This window comes from Lactuca serriola, chromosome 3 (genome assembly GCF_051521515.1).
Source record: "Lactuca serriola cultivar US96UC23 chromosome 3, Lser_US96UC23_V15, whole genome shotgun sequence".
Lineage (NCBI taxonomy): Eukaryota > Viridiplantae > Streptophyta > Magnoliopsida > Asterales > Asteraceae > Lactuca > Lactuca serriola.
Window position 1 is genome coordinate 11,376,402 of NC_136410.1, and position 12,094 is coordinate 11,388,495.

The window sequence follows — 12,094 nt, forward strand, 5'->3', positions numbered from 1 at the left end:
CAGATATGCTATGATGTATAAATAAAAAAAGGTTAATAGGGTAAAAAACGAGTGACCAAAAACTTATACCGCTATTAATAATGGTTAGTGTATTTGGAAAGTACACAGTAACACAATCCCAAGGATATAAATTCAAAAAAAATCCGACTCTGATTGGAGGAGTTATGATTTTATAAAAAGTAAAAATCAAACACCTTATTAACATAATCAATGTTAAAATGGTATAAAGAAATCGGTTGAGTTTTGACTAAAGTCACTAAAAGGAAAATCGTGAGAGATAAGAACTTAGAAAAGAAAAATGTCAAAAACGTAGTCCGTATAAAGAATATACGATTTTTAAAAAATATAAAATATGGGTTAAAAACAAAAGTTAAAACTTGTCAACGCAACCTTAAGGAAAGTTGTACTTTTAGTGGACAGCTACACAAATATATAAAGAGGGTAAAAAAACAAGAATCATATAAGGAAAATATGAATTTTATAGAAAATTTTGTGATGCACGCCAAGTGCGCGCCATGCTCGACGCACACGTCTAACACTTGGACTGGTCGAGATTGGAGAGACGTGGACCACCAAATGTGTGACATGTGGCAAGCTATGGATGGAGCCACGAGTCGTGTTCACGACGCGCATGAAGTGCGTCGCACACATATGCACAATAAATAGAGGTACTCATTTTCTAAATTCGCCACACCCAAAAACCTAAAGTTCACTTAATTCCTATTGATCTATTTCATAAATGCTCCAAATTGCACGAAGCGTCGAATGCAGTAGCAAGGAAATCCCTAATCTCGCTACGAAGGTGAGTTCATGGCCCAATTTTACTATTTTCAAAGTTTTAAGCGGGGGAATACATGCTTATCAAACTCCTTTATCAAAATATATGTCTATATAAATATTTGTAGTTATATAAAAAATGAAACATTTGGATAATATACCCCTAGATACTCTACATAGTTGTAAGCTATGATATTATGCCAAAGAGTTATGATGTCCGATAGTCTAGGAAAAGATTTTACCTAGATGTTGTACTAACCACATTCCTAGGATAATATAGCTCTTAGAAGTAATGTTGGTCAATTATAGGGATATGCACTGTACCTAATCGTTATTCTGTCCAAATATTCTATTTTCAAATCAACCATAATTAGGGTATATATGGTAAAATTATATATATATATATATATATATATATATATATATATATATACACACACAAAAAGATAATTATGAGAAATATGGATTTTAATTATCAAATATAACGTAAAAAGATTATATAATGATAATTAAAGATTAAATAAAATAATTCAAGAAACAACCAAACATATAAGGTTAATTGTGTTAGTGATATTTTATTATTCATCCATAGCCTCATTAAGTTCGGTTACCCCAAACCTATAATCGTTAATCGTGCGAGAGCCACAAAGATATGTATAGATCTATACAGGGTTGACACCCGCACCTGCAATTGCTAGCTACAATCCATGCATGATAACTTTCTTTATATATACAAGCATTATTCGACATCCGATGAAGCATCGTGTGGGGAAATTATTAGTGTACGACGTCGATTATGGGGGTTTATGGTAATACAAACCGAAAACTTTAAGGAAATCAACTACCTAGAAGGACGCCTTCGAGTATTTAATATTATAAATTAGGATTGATAAAATATCCTAAAACATATTCTCATAAATTAGACTTGGTAAGATATCTTATAAAGTATCTTAAGTTGGGATTGATAGAATATCCTAAAAATATAGTAAATTAGGATTAGTAAAATATCTTATAAAGTATCTCAAATTAGGATTGGTATAATATCCTAATAATATATAGTAAGTTAGGATTGGCAAAATATCCTAAGAAGCAAAATACAAAAATACAAATTATTATAATTAATAATATCCGAAAGGTTTTAGGTTTCAAAATAAAAGAGTTTTGGAAGTTATAATGTAGTAAAACTAGGAAACAAGGAAAATAACCAAAGTTATTACAAAGATTTCTAAAAAGTTTTCGAAAAGAGCTTATTAGATATCTATTTAAACGTGTGATCTCACCAACATCTAGTTGACGTTTTAAAATCACATGTATTCCTAAGAAGAAGAAGGAATCATCGCAAGGACGTACAAACAACTAGAAGATAGATAGGTTTCTTTTATTTACCCGTGTAATAGACATCATTATTAATAAAAAGGTATTTATAGTTTGTACTCTATGATTTGGGTAATCAATGTACCGCCATCACTCCTCGACACTTTTGTTGACGGTTTGGGGAGGTGTATTAGAAATGGAAATGTTTACTTCTTACAAATGGAAATTAAAAGTGTTTACAATGATTAGTAGCCTTCAAAGTCTCCCATAAATCATCCAAAATCGTCCCTTCTGCTCTCAAACGCCATACTTACGATGAGTGAAATTTCTCCTTTTTATCACAAAAAGTAAATGCTCACGTGCTCATGGGTGAAATGCACTGTCAGACTTGGACCATGTATTTTTTTTCATGGTCATGTGTTTTAGCATGGTAATGTGTTTTGAATCAGACTATACTTTTTTCTAAAATTTCAATCGACCTTTAAAGTTGAGTCCATCTTCGTTCTAACTTCGACCCAAGTCGTGTCTCTCAAATATATGACGAAAAGGAAAAACACGACCCATGTCGGTGTGACACAGGTCGTGTTTCAAACGTAGTCCTTTACTCTGATGATGTGTACTGACTTGGGTTATGTCTTCAAACTTGAGTCCATCTTCGTTCTAATTTCGATCCAAGTTGCGTTTCTCAAATATATGACGAAAAGGAAAAACATGACCTGTGTCGGTGTGACACAAACCGTGTTTCAAATGTATTCATTTAATGTGATGATGCACACCGACTAGGGTTGTGTCTTCAAGTTTTCTTTCACAACTCCAATGCTCCAAGCTCCATAATGCTAGCAAAATAAATAAAAAATAATGAAGTACCAGACATTTTGAATAAAACATGCAAGTGGCCAAATAGTTAACTAAATGCAAGAATTAGGAAGTAAAATGCAATGAAAAGACATAAATAGACGTCCAAAATAGGCGCACAAAATGCACCTAACAATGTCCTTCACAACTATGTTTTCCAATTATTGTTAAAGTGGGTTGTCGTTACAATTTTTTTCATTTATGTCCTTCACAATTATGCTTTCCAATTCTTGTTAAAATGTGGTCATTTTTAAAGTAGGTTGTCATTATAATTTTGGAAAGTTATATCCTTCACAACTAAAAGTAGCTTGTCATTACACATTTTATCAATAATCACAACTATATGCATTTTTATGTTTACCCATTCATGACAATGATCAAGTAATAAACATAAGAAGGTTAAACCAAAACTAGAAGCATAATTTATATTGGATTTAATCCTAATATATTTGACTTTTACGCCCTTTTACTTGTTACAAGAAACACGCAAAACAACAAAAACAAGAAAACTAAATAACATTTAAGGCTACACACTTTCCTACACATCTTATCCAATTCTTTATATGTCTTCCTTTGGTACATATTGAATTCACATTCCAAAATGGCAATCCTCACTTCATAGGACCGTGCTCCCTTTTCAACTTCATCCGCATTGACTGTTTCTTCACCCTTCAACCCATTGCAAGAATTTGCATTTGATCTCTAGATTAATCTAAAACAAACAATAGAAATCAGTGAAGAATACATTATCAGATAAACATTGAAACCCACATTACCAGTGAATTTGTGCAAGTCCTAATTTGTTTTCCAGGATTATCTACGGTTCATGATGTCCAAATTTGAGAGTGGTAGCCACAATCACATGGATTTTCATTATCAGATTTTGAATTTAACTTTTATTTGATTGATCTTGAGTTGGATCTGTTTGTATTTAAAGAGGAAGCCATGAGAGATATGGGAGAAATCAGGCACATTTATTGGAGATGAGTGAGGAAGAATAAGTTGTGCCCTACATATATAACTTAGACTCACTTAGCCATGTGGGAATGAAAAATATAATGCAACTAAGCCACATCAAATGCCACATACGCAGTGAAATCGAGTAACCGACTTCCACAAGTCACAATGGGAAAATCGAGCAAAAACTGATACTTTAAGGTCCAATTCAGCGTAATCAGATTTTCATTGGCTAAATCGAGTCCATTTTGATACTTCGATGGTCACATAAGTCAAAACTCCCTTAAAGTATAATGTTTGTAATAAGAAGAAATGAAATTGCCTATGGTATGTGTGTGGCAAATATGAAAAGTACATTGCTATTTGTTGAATATTACGAAGTTATATTTAGTAGATTTTATTCCTTGTTTTTATTTTTAGATAGGATTAGAATTGATTTGAGATTCCTTTAATCTAGGATCTGATTAGTGTAGCCAACCCTAAACTTGTTGTATATATTCCCTGTATGTTTTCATTTCAGTAAGAAAAAAAGAAAAAACACAGAGATAATTTTATCTCAAAACACTCTTTTAATTTTCGCATGATATCAGAGCTTTCATAGTTCTCTTGATCTTCATTGTTCAAATTTAAACTCAAGTCTTCACGATGACGGGCACATCTTCAAACTCTGAATCTAGCACAATCACGTCAGTACCAGGATTAACAGGAAATCCTGATACAACTCCTCCAACCAGTCATAAACTCAATGGTCAGAATTTTTTCCAATGGTCTCACTCAGTATTTATGTTTATCTGTGGTCGTGATAAAGACGGTCATCTTACCGGAGAAACTGTGGCTGCTGATTCTAAGGATCCAAAATTTAGGACCTGGAGAACCAATGATCATTTGGTTATGTCCTGGTTAATCAACTCTATGACAACAGAAGTGGGAGAAAACTTTCTTCTCTACAAGACTGCTTAGGAGATCTGGGAGGCAGCCAAAGAAACCTACTCAAGCACTGAAAACTCCTCTGAACTATTCGAACTCGAGACTAAGTTGTATGATTTGCGCCAAGGTGATCTTTCTGTCACTCAGTACTTTCATCTTCTATCCCGAATCTGGCTTCAACTAGATTTATTTGAGACCCATCCCTGGAAGTGTGTTGATGATGCTGCCAGTTATCGTTCTGTGGTCAATCAGAAAAGAACTACCAGATTCTTACTTGGCCTCAACAAAGATTTAGACGGTGTTCGCAGTCGAGTCATGGGAACCCATCCTCTACCTACACCCCGTGAAGCCTTCTCTACTGTCCGTCAAGAAGAAAGTCGTAAAAAACTTATGATGCCCCAGTCCAATAATCTTATCACCGAGGGATCTGCCCTCCTCACCAACACTTCTACTCATTATGGTAAATCCCAGAAATCTCAAGGGCGTCCATCGTGTGAACATTGTAAATTCCCTGGTCATTGGAAACATGGTTGCTGGAAGCTCCATGGAAAGCCACCAGACTGGAAACCCTCAAGTGCTCGTTTCAATAGAGAAAATAGAGCCAATCTTACTACTTGTCCCGAGCCTTACAACAGTGAGATCCAGACTATCAAAAATCAGTTGGAGGCATTGACAAAGATGATGCAAAACAACTCAACCTCTTATCCAAACACCACAGATACTACTGAACAGTCCACCAGCTTACTAGTTCATAAAGGTAAAATCATTTATGCTCTTCATACTTCTTATGGAAATGGCAATGCAACCTAGATACTTGATTCAGGGGCTACCAACCATATGACATCAGATATGAGCCTTTTCACATTTCTTCAACCTCATCACCAGTCCCATGTTCGAATTGCTGACGGATCCTTTTCTCCTGTAAAAGGAATTGGATCTGTTACATTGTCAAATAATATCACTCTTCACTCGGTCCTTTTTGTACCAAAACTGGACTGCAATTAACTTTCAATAAGTAAACTTACACGAGACTTGAAATGCATAATTCATTTTTTTTTCCGACTGGTGTGATTTTCAGGTGGCGGGATCAGGGAAGGTGATTGGCATTGCTAAGCAGAGAAAGGGATTATACTTGCTCCAAGAAAACTCACATTGTGGCTCAAAGTCTAGTAAAAGTTCAGCTTTTGTCTCTAATTCCATTTCATTTTCAGATTCCAGCATACAAAATAAAGTCATGTTATGGCATTTTCGCCTAGGTCATCCCAATTTTATGTACTTAGCTAAGTTGTTTCCTCAATTATTCATAAATAAAAAGCCACAATTTTATCAATGTGAGGTTTGTCAGTTTGCAAAACACACTCGAAATGTTTACCCTAAAATTGAGTATAAGCCCTCAAAAACTTTTTCTTTGATCCATAGTGACATATGGGGACCCTCACGAGTCAAAAATCTTAATGAGGCTCGGTGGTTCATCACCTTTATCGATGACCACACCAGAATGACTTGGACATATCTCATGAAAGAGAAATCCGAAACATCTACTATTTTTCAGTCATTCTACAATTTGGTTCATACCCAATTTCACTCAAAAGTTCAAGTCTTGAAAACTGATAATGCTTGTGATTATTTCAACACCATCCTTGTACATTACCTTACAGAAAAAGGCATTGTTCACATAAGTTCTTATGTTGACACACCCCAACAAAATGGGGTGGCTGAGCGGAAAAACCGTCATCTCCTTGAAGTATCTCGGGCTATTATGTTCACTAACAACGTGCCTAAGTATCTCTGGGGAGAAGCCTTACTCACTTCTACATATCTTATCAATAGGATGCCCAATCGAGTGCTAAAGTTTCAAACTCCACGAGATGTTCTGTCAAAATCTCATTCCCACATTCTTTCATTTACATCAGACCTACCATTGAAAATATTCGGGTGTACAACCTTTGTCCATATCCAGAAACAACAACGGTCAAAATTAGACCCTCAGGAACTCAAATGTGTATTTCTTGGGTATTCTTCTCGTCAAAAGGGCTATAAATGCTACTCACCTCTCACTCGGAAAATGTACACAACAATGGATGTTACATTTTTTTGAAAATCAGCCATATTTCCCCAAAACCAATATTCAAGGGGAAACTTCTAATAATGAATATCCGTTTTGGGAAACTCTTCAATCCTCACAGGAGGATTATCCTATTGCAGAACAAAATCCGGTCTGGGAAACTATTCAATCCTCACAGGAGAATTATTCTATTCCAGAAAACACTTCTCCACTTGAAAACACTTCTCCTCTTTAAAACACTTCTCCTCCACTTCGTGTCTATTCTAGAAGGAACTGTCTGCCACAGCAAGTAAAAGCCACTACACCACAAAGCAATGACCATGATTCCATCCCGATCTCTGTCACTGATGATACTCAACAGCATACGAACTCGCTTGATGACAGTAATTCCACTGTTGAACCCATTATTGATGATTCGGAATTACCAATTGCTCAACGGAAAGGTGTTCGCTCATGTACCAAACACCCTATTGAACGATTGTTACATACAGTAAGCTTCACCCTTCTTATAGATCCTTTGTGGCTAATCTCGATCAAACACATATTCCAGACTCCATTCATGAGGCTCTCAAAGTTCCAAGGTGGAAATTGGCAGTTGAAGAAGAAATAAAAGCCCTTGAATCCAATGGCACTTGGACGGTTACAAAATTACCTAAAAGGGAAACGTCCTGTAGGTTGCAAATGGATATTCTCTGTCAAATACAAAGCTGATGGGAGTATAGACAGATTCAAAGCGAGATTAGTCGCTAAAGGCTACACTCAGTCCTATGGTGTTGATTACCAAGAGACATTTGCCCCTATTGCTAAACTGAATACGGTTCGAGTATTGCTCTCTCTAGCTGTAAATAACGATTGGCCTCTATACCAACTTGATATAAAAAACGCTTTTCTAAATGGAGATCTGGAAGAAGAAATATATATGTCAATACCACCAGGGTTTGAAAACTCCAAATGCAATATGGTGTGCAGATTAAAAAATCTCTCTATGGCCTTAAACAATCACCTCGCGCATGGTTCGGAAAATTCAATCGCACCATCACTTCCCATGGTTATGTTCAATGCCAAGCTGATCACAAATTATTTACCAAGACTGGTTCTACCGGGAAGAAAGCCATATTAATCGTATACGTTGATGATATCATTGTAACAGGAGACGATATTGAGGCGATTAATCTTCTAAAAAGAAACTTGGCATCTGAATTTGAAATTAAAGATTTTGGACATCTCAAATACTTCCTTGGAATGGAAGTTGCTCGGTCCAAGGAAGGTATTGTTATATCTCAAAGGAAATATATCTTGGATCTTTTAAAAGAAACCGACCTTCTTGGATGTAAGCCAACAGAAACTCCCATGGATCCCAACAAGAAAGCATGTAACAGAGAAGAACAAACCCCTGTGAACAAAGAACGGTATCAGCGACTTGTTGGCAAACTCATTTACTTGTCTCACACCCGTCCTGGAATTGCGTATTCTGTAAGCATTGTTAGTCAACACATGAATGAACCTACCGAAGGTGATCTAGAAGTCGTGAATCGTATCTTAAGGTATCTTAAGATGACTCCAGGTCTGGGCCTACTGTTCAAAAAGACCAATACTCATGATTTTCAAGTGTATACCGATGCAAGTTGGGCTGGTAAGGAAACATACCGAAAATCTACTACGGGTTACTGCTCGTATGTATGGGGCAATCTTGTTACATGGAGGAGCAAGAAGCAATCTGTTGTGTCTTGCAGCAGTGCTGAATCTGAGTATCGAGCTCGTGCGCTAGGAATTTGTGAAGGAATGTGGATTCAAAGACTTCTCAAGGAATTTGGAATGAAGAAGGAAGAATCAGTAAAGATGTTCACTGATAGTCAACCTGCTATTGACATAGCAAAAAATCCAGTTCACCACGACCGTACAAAACACATAGAAATTGATCGACATTTTCTGAAAAGGTTGATAACAGAACTGTTCATCTAAGCCATGTTCCATCTCGTCTCCAGATAGCCGATGTCTTAACTAAAGCTTTGCCAAGGACTAACTTCGAAGAACTTATTTCTAAGCTTGGTTTGTTCAATATCTACAACCAAGCTTGAGGGGGAGTGTTGAATATTACGAAGTTATATTTAGTAGATTTTATTCCTTGTATTTATTTTTAGATAGGATTAGAATTGATTTGAGATTCCTTTAATCTAGGATCTGATTAGTGTAGCCGGCCCTAAACTTGTTGTATATATTCCCTGTATGTTTTCATTTCAGTAAAAAAAAAAAAAAAACACAGAGATAATTTTATCTCAAAACACTCTTTTAATTTCCGCACTATTTTTTCTGGCACACACATACCACATACACCTTCTCTCTCTTATTTAGTTTCCACAAAAAATATTTTTTAAACTCTCGTCACATGGCATGGGGTTAAAACCCTAATTTTGAACAAGTATAATATTTGTAAAATAGAATTAAAAAAATGTGAAATTCATTTTTTTGTTTTTTGCAGAATAATATTTTTTGTAAAATAATATTATTATACAATGATAACTCTCTTTCGTAAAAATACGTGGATGTGCACAATTGATCATTGACCGCAATCTTCTCTTTTCTCTCCTAATGTGGGGAACGTATCCTCCTACTTCTTATTCTGGGATCCTTTTCTATAAAATAGGAAGGGCTGTAGCGCAAAATGTACTTTTAAGTAATTGCCTCATAGATCCTATATCTATCTATATGAAAAAGAAATCATGTAACGAAGTGGATTATTATTTGTACAATTGGTACTTCGAACTTGGAAGGAGCATGAAGAAATTAACGATACTTCTTTATCTTTTGAGTTGTTCTGCCGGATCGGTCACTCAAGATCTTTGGTCTCTACCATAGTATCATTTTGTGTGATCTTTATAATAATCGTTAAATGTTTAAAACATTGTTAGTTTGTTGTTGTTATTTTGTTTACACAGTCATTTCATTCCGATTGAAATTTGTGATTAACCTTTAAGAAATACAAGTTACGGCTAGCCCACTTGGTTAATATGGAGATACAATAAAATTATAAAATGAATTATAAGAAACTTTTTAAAAACAAAAAAGGAATCAAATTACAATAAATCCAAAAGTTAAGTAACAAAAAAATGTTTCATAACCATTTAAACATAAATTTAAAAGTTCGATCATATTTTAAAACTTAAAATGAATTCAATGACTAAATGAATACAAATTCAAAAGTTAAATAACTAAATACGAACTTATCCCCTATGATAATTGTAATCAATTAAAACAATGACAAATAATTCGTACTTAGTTTTTGAAATACAATTAAAAAATGGTAAATGATATAATAAATAAGCTAATATAAACACAATATTATTACCTTTATTTAACCGAAAAATATAGAAGTAATGGATTTGGGATTTTGATGAGCATGTGGTTTGTTTCGGGAGCCAAAATCTTTGGAAACGGAGTTAAAGAATTAGGCATCTTTCTCACAAGTTTCTAGATCATATACGTTATTTATATTTTTTTTTTTTCACGTTTTAATGGATTATGACGGATGTTTGTGAAATAAAAAGTGTTTTTAATCGGCTTGTAGAGTGTTTGGTTAAGCTTGTTTATTTTTTAGGTAATTATTCGTTTCATATCGGTATAAACAAAAAAATGGATTGGATAGGAATAACTTACACATATATTATTATACCGGTAATAAATCAATATCCATAAATCAGACACGTCTAACTTATCACCTAATAAGTTAGAAAATTGTTTATGATTTTAATAAAGTTAACATCCTCTTAATTTAATTTGTACTAGATTTTCTTTTTTTATAATATACTTTGACTTATTTGTCTAATCTAATAATTAAACAATGTCATATGTGGTCTTTAAGGCTGGACGGTGTTACATAATTTTTACCGATGATAATGTGCGATGACATGTTTTACCGATGATGAAGACCATGCTGGACCCATTTTTTTACATGCATTTCAATCTATGAAAAATGAGAGGCAAAAGTAACTCTAGGTCTTTCTCTCTCTACTCTCTCTTCTTTTGCAGTGGTGAAAACATAACACCACCCCTAGCATTTTTTAAAAATCTTAAAAAATTGTAAGATGACAGTTTAGTTTTATGTCATCTTTATAATATTTATTTTTTTATTTCATTTGATATAAATTTCATATTTTTAAGGAGTTAAAAAATTTTAATTGAGAAATAATAAATCATAATAAAATCTCAAAATTAATTTGAATTCAAAATTTAACAATAAATCAGGAATATAATATATTTCCTACGTTATTTTGATTTGGCGACCATGTATTTCATGGGTTTATAACCTAAAGAATCATTATTTTTGACATCTCTAAATAAATATAACCATTAAAATATAGTATTTAAACAAAAGTTTTAAATTTTATCTAGTAAACAAACTTTGTTATCAATCTCTATGATGGAATCATGAGGGACATGGCCATATAAGTCAAACTAAGATATATCCGTCTTTCAAAAGAAATTTTAAATAAATAGATTATTGGCTAATATTATAAAGAAATAATTTAAATGATAAACTTATCCCTATTGTTGTTATGATTGGAAGTATAATCGGATTAAGATGAAATAAAATTAATATTGGAAAGAAAGATAAAAAAAGGTTGATGGGAAGTATGCTCAATATTGATGGAAGGATAAGATCATCTTCAAAATCTGCTTTTGCTAAATGAATTTCACATGATTGATTTTTCAAGATGAACTATTTGGTGTTAAGGTGTTTGTTTACTACGTCTTGTTTCCAAGTTTTGTTAGCTTACATATGTTGTTTCTTTGATACATTTGGTTTTTGTCTATAGGGCTGTTTGGTAGCCTTTTAATTGGTAAATTAAGAGACATTCTCTTAAAATTCAGATTCAAATTGTTTGGCAAGGTCTTATTTTTTGCCTCTTAATTAGAAATTAGCCACTTATTTATTCAGACTTCATCATATATCTGAAAATAAAAAAGAGGCACGCATTCTTGTTTTTTCCTCGCCCTACCCTCGTTACCCTTCCTGTCGTCGTTCTTGCAGCAATCAAACAACACCAGCCTCCATCCTCTCCAACTTCATATCACCGGTCGCCGCCACCTACCACACCTGCAGCGCCACCTCCCACACCTCTAGCGTCGCACCTTCTCCCGCTGGTAAGCCCTTTCTTTATCTGTGAAATCGTTTTTTTTCCATGTAACCATCTCTTCTCT